This window comes from Petaurus breviceps, unplaced genomic scaffold, assembly GCF_028583685.1.
Source record: "Petaurus breviceps papuanus isolate PSGF00001 unplaced genomic scaffold, PetGlider_PUasm1.0 90700, whole genome shotgun sequence".
In the NCBI taxonomy this organism is placed as follows: Eukaryota; Metazoa; Chordata; class Mammalia; order Diprotodontia; family Petauridae; genus Petaurus; species Petaurus breviceps.
In genome coordinates, this window is record NW_027187315.1 from 3,584,620 (window position 1) to 3,590,619 (window position 6,000).

Sequence of the window (6,000 nt, forward strand, 5' to 3'; positions counted from 1 at the left end):
TTTTAATCTGCAGTGCTTAGTATGGTGTGTGTGTGTGTGTGTGTACAACAGCTTGTACTGTATAAATGTAACTGGGTATTCACCATTGCATATCTATTTAAACATTTGGAGAGCTATGAGATAGTAACTTAAAATGTAGCTCCTTCTCTTCCTAAGGGAGGAGGAAAAGCAGGACATGCTTGATATCAGAAATTTTGAGAAGACATACACCAAGGAGGAGGCAAAGATGTCTACGCTGCCCCTCGCTGGACTGCTATTGCTTTTCCAGGAACCCCACATAAGTGGGTCACTGCCACTGCCACCAGGACTGAAAGTGGAGACACACAGAGAGCTTGTGCCAGGCAACAGTCTCACCAGAGACCAATGGGAGGAACAAGAGGCCAAGAGGCTAGCAGAAACTGGGGAGAAGAGTGACTATGGAATCAGAAACATCAATGAAACCAGTTCTGGACTCCATTCTGGACTGCAAGGCATAGAGGAATATCTAGACAGATTCCAGTGGCTGAAATTGCTGGGACTGATTCCAAGATGGTAATTTTACCTCCCACAATCCCACTCCTAAGGAGCAACTGTGTTTCTCACACTGCTGATTGCTGTTTCTTTCAAGTCTCTTTTGCATTTCTGTCCACCTGCCTCTAAAGCTACTAGTAAGCTAAACTTTGGTTAACCCTTTCATTAATGGCCTCTTTGCATTCTGTTTGCTCAAAGAAAGCTAAGAAATCTGCCAGGTAAACAGAGAGAGGGATTCCCATCTAATCTTTGGAAGTATCAGCTGAATATTGAGTCAAACAAAGGAGATTTTATTCCCCAAGGTAGGGAAGATTAAGTGAATCTAGAGCTGGTCATTGAATGAGCTGGTTGATGGAGGTGGCAGTTGGTTTCTGAGGTGATGTCACAGGTAATTTCCCTGCAGCTACCATAGTTCTATCAGGTCACCATTTTTAAGAAGGGAAGCCCATCTCTATAGGGCTAGGAGGAGGTCCTTTACTAAAAAGATAGTGGAGCCCAGAGGGTGGGGCTGGGAACAAAGGTACAATCATCATAAGGATGTAGCCAAGAGGGTGCAACTAGACTTGTCAAACAGCTTTTACTCCATATACTGCCAGAAGCACACCACATTCAATGTTTATGCATGCTTATATACAAAGGTATATGTATAATATACATGTACATATATGTTATTTGTTTTGGTCTTGATATATGATTTCTTTAATGGAGGGAAGTCCCTGTGAGTAATGCCAATCATTAACATAGGGAACTCCCCTCAAAGCTGATCAGCAACCATTCTTCAATTTATAGTCTTAGAAAGTTGCCTAAGGGTACTAAGGTGTTCAGTAGCTTGCCATAGCTTTTCAAGCCACATCTCAGAGTTCCTTTGAGAACCACCAGTTAAATTTTCAGTGTGAGCCTTTGATAGAACCACAAGTGTGAGAGACACTGTGGCAGTCACAAGATGTCGGAGGGGGTGCACGTGACCTCTGAGAGGCAGGAGCTTGGAGATGTGGAGGCCGACTCTGCCGGGCCAAAAGGGCTGACATGGCTTTGAGCGCAGGGCCGTGGGAGCCGACTTTGCCAGGTTGGGAAAGGCCGACGTGGCATTGAACGTGCCTTATCAACACGGACTCCTCTTAACACATACTCCTTTGCCCTGCACTTGGGAGAGTGCACGATTGGCTCCCGCATGGCATGTGACAGTAAGAAGAATGATAAGGATATTAGGGAAAAAGCAAGGGGAGGCTCCCTCTCTCTCTCTGTCCAGCTCTCTCTGTCCCACGGTTCCATTCTGCTTTGTTCTGATGGCCACACTGTTAAGATGTAACTGAATAAAGAGCAGCCTCACTTGGCAACCTCCGGCCTTGTCTTACCTTATATCCGGTCTTCGGACGTCTCCGGCTTCTTGTCTCCAAGAAGAACTCACCCCCACAGAACACCCAAGGACAAGGAGGTTACCAAGCGAGGCTGCTCTTTATTCAGTTACATCTTAACAGTGTGGCCATCAGAACAAAGCAGAATGGAACCGTGGGACAGAGAGAGCGGGACAGAGAGAGAGAGGGAGGGAGCCTCCCCTTGCTTTTCCCCTAATATCCTTATCATTCTTCTTACTGTCACATGCCATGCGGGAGCCAATCGTGCACTCTCCCAAGTGCAGGGCAAAGGAGTATGTGTTAAGAGGAGTCCGTGTTGATAAGGCACATTCAATGCCATGTCGGCCTTTCCCAACCTGGCAAAGTCGGCTCCCACGGCCCTGCGCTCAATGCCATGTCAGCCCTTTCGGCCTGGCAGAGTCGGCCTCCACATCTCCAAGCTCCTGCCTTTCAGAGGTCACGTGCACCCCCTCCGACATCTTGTGACTGCCACAGTGTCTCTCACACTTGTGGCTCTATCAAGCCTTGAAGAATCAGAAAACTCTACAAATTAAGGCTTGATTTATTGTTTTGTTGATTTCTAGATTTAAGAAAGTGACAGAGAAAATGATAACAATGCACTTAAAAGTGTGAGAGCACTTTCACCAGAATACGTGACTATACCATTTTGCCTTTTATGTAGTAGGCACTTAATAAACGAATAATAAATGTATGTTAAGTTGAATCTTTTAAAAAATAAACATTTTATTATGCTTAAACAATTTGTGTGATTTCCCAATAGAACCTCCTCTTATACAAAGTACAGTGAAACAAAATGAATTAAAACAGTAGATGTGTGTTATGGCAGATACTTTATTCTGCATTTGTAGTCTATCAACTTTCTACCAAGAGGAAGGAAGCATACCTCTGTCTTCAGAAGACACAGCTGGTCACTGTATTGATCTGAGTTTTGATGTCTTTCCGTGTCATTATCCTTTATGTTATTGTGGTCAGAAGTAAAATTCTTTTCTTGATTAGGCTTCTCTGCATCAGTTTATTGAGGTCTCCCAAATGTCTCTGAATTCTTCTTACAGTAAAACTTCCAACAAAGCCTGTGGCATCTTGCATGTTGCTACATTTGCGGAAAGAGCTGCAACTCCTTTTAAATTTTATTAATTATTTTTTAAACGTTCTTTTCCTTTAAAATTTTGAGTTCCAAATTGTCTCCTTCCCCCTTACCTCTCCCCAGCCCACTAAGAAGACAAGAAATATATCAATCATACATGTGAAATAATGCAAAACATATTTCCATATTAGCTATATATCCAAAAAAGCAAGAAAAATAAAGTGAGAAGATTATACTTCAGTTTGTACTCAGAGCTAATTAGTTATCTTTCTGCAGGTGGATAGCCTTTTTTCATCATGGGTCCTTTGGAATTGTCTCTGATCATTGTATTGATCAGAGTAGCCAATTCTTTTCACAGTTGACCATCTTTGCAACATTGCTGTTACCTTACATGATGAGAAGATGGGACTCTGGATTGGTGGAGACGGTGTGGAAGTCATGGCTTCTACCTGAGTAAGGGGTGGAACTGATGTCATAGCTTGCCTCCCTAGAAGATTCAGAGAGAATTTACCCTTCAGTGCAATAGATCAGGACCTCTTGTTGGCTTGTCCTGGGGATTTTATCTCTTAATTTTCCAAAGAGCTAATTTATTGGTATATTCCTTGTATATTCCAATCAGTTTAATTTCTCTTAACTCTATTTACTCTTTGCTAGGATAGATAGGTGTGGGGCAGTTAGGTGGCACAGTGTATAGAGTCCTGGGTCTGAAGTCAAGAAGACTCATCTTCCTGAGTTCAAATCTGGCCTCAGATACTTACTATCTGTGTGACCTTGGGCAAGTCACTTAACCCTGTTTGTCTCAGTTTCCTCATCTATAAAACGAACTGGTGAAGAAAACAGCAAATTATTTCAGTATCTTTGCCAAGAAAAGCCCAAATGGGGTCATGAAGAGTTGGACACAACTGGAACAACTGAACAACAACAAAGGATAGATGGGTAAGCTTGCTATTCACTATTTGTAATTGTCTTTTGTGTAACCAGTATTTGGTGGGAAGAAGTTAAGCTAAAAACTATTCTTCATTGTAAGAGTGACCAGAGAAGAAGTTTTTATTCTAAACTTATTGTGCTTCTAGACCAGCAATATATTTGGGGAAGTTGGGGATAGGTGTAGATATGATTCTAGTCTGACACTCCTTTTAAGAACTAGAGAAAAGAACACCTAACCTCAAGGTACTCCTGGGGCTTGCCTATCCCTCCCATCTACTTAGCTTACTGGGAGGCAAAGCCCCTGGCTTTCTTCTCTTCAGAGATGGGTCAGATTCTAGAGATGTCTATCCATGCTATCTGGGAGCTAACTACATTTAGACAACTCATGTGGACACACCTTTCTTATATGGGCGTACATATCTTCAAATTTATTGTTTCTTAGTATTAAGGCTGGACCTATGATTTCATTAAAATAGGAAACCCCTGGGGGAGGAAAAACTCCTTATATCCATGTAGATTGGTACCTTCTCTTCAAGTTAAAGGCTTGGAGAGCTGCCTAGAATACTAAGTGACTTCCTCAGGGTCACACAGTCATCCATGCTGCCTATCTATGTTACTTCTTATGGCACGATAATGTTCCATTGCATTTATATGCTCAGTGCTTCCTCTGTCCAGGCCCAGTGCTCTATCTTCTGCACACCTTTGTTATTATTCAGTCATTTTTTCAGTTGTGTCCAACCCTTTGTGACCCCCACTTGGGGTTTTCTTGGCAGAGGTACTGGAGTGGTTTGCCATTTCCTTCCTTTTTGGGGTTGTTTTTTTTTTTTTTTTTTGCTTTTTGGAGGAGAGAAGGCAGGGCAATTGGGGTTAAGTGACTTGCCCAAGGTCACACGGCTAGTAAGTGTTAAGTGTCTGAGGCCAGATTTGAACTCAGGTCCCCCTGACTCCAGGGTTAGTGCTCTATTCACTGCTTCACCTACTCGGCCCAGCCATTTCCTTCTTTAGCTCATTTTACAGATGAGGAAACTGAGGCAACAGGGTGCAGTGACTCCCCCAGGGATACACAGCCTGAGGCCATATTTGAACTCAGGAAGATGAGTCTTCCTGACTCCAGGTCATGTACTCTATCCACTGCGCTACCTAGCGGCCTATGAGTGTTCATGGCATGTGCTCTTGTAGAGATAACATGACCAGTTCCTGACATGAGTTTGGGTGTTTTAATAGGAAATAGAAAATTGTTTTTACACACCCCAACTATGCTTAACCTTGGCCACTGAGGTGAAGGGAGTGATATATCTGCAAACATACAGTCTTCTCAAAAAGATTTCCCTCTCCTTTACAATTCTTGCCAAACCCATTAATCTGTGGGTTGACTTCAGACCAAAATAAATCTCTGCCCTGGCCACTTCTAACTAATTTTACTTTGTAACCAAAGAATAGCAAGTACTGGTGTGCTCAGCTGGGCCATCCATGTTTATGATGCTTTCTATGGTAAAAAGAAAGAAAAATCCCATGTGGAAAAATGTTCCAACTATGAACTCTGTACAATCAGTAGTAATGGAAAGAAAGAGTAGACAGAAAGACAGATGAAATTAGAAGAGACCAGCATTACACCTTTCAAAATGTCATTTCCATTTTCCAAATGTCCAGTTTCTAATAATCAGCCCAGGCTATGATGATTAGAGTTGCAAAATATGGAAAAATAAAAAGGATCTGATGCCACTCTGTGGGGAGTTTTCAGGATGTCACCTGAAATCCCAAAAATTTAAATTAAGGCCAAGGGGCCAGTTCAGAATTTAGTGCTTTCCATTGACTATGCAGCATAGTAACCCCTCTGAATCTGGTTCCCCGCCAACCATTGCCCTAGGTAAATCTTACAAGAGAAGGGCCATAGGCCAAAAGTTAGAAGGCATTTCTTAGGGATAGTCTTAATTCAATCTTGTATTTTTATGAATGAGGAAACTGAAACCTGGAATATGGATATGACTTCTCAAGGTCTTACAGGTACTAAGTAATAACAGGTGTGGAATTTAAACCTGTGGCTCCTGCCTCTATATCTAGTGGATTTTCTTCTCCTGTTGGCTCTGTCATTAACTTTTAAGC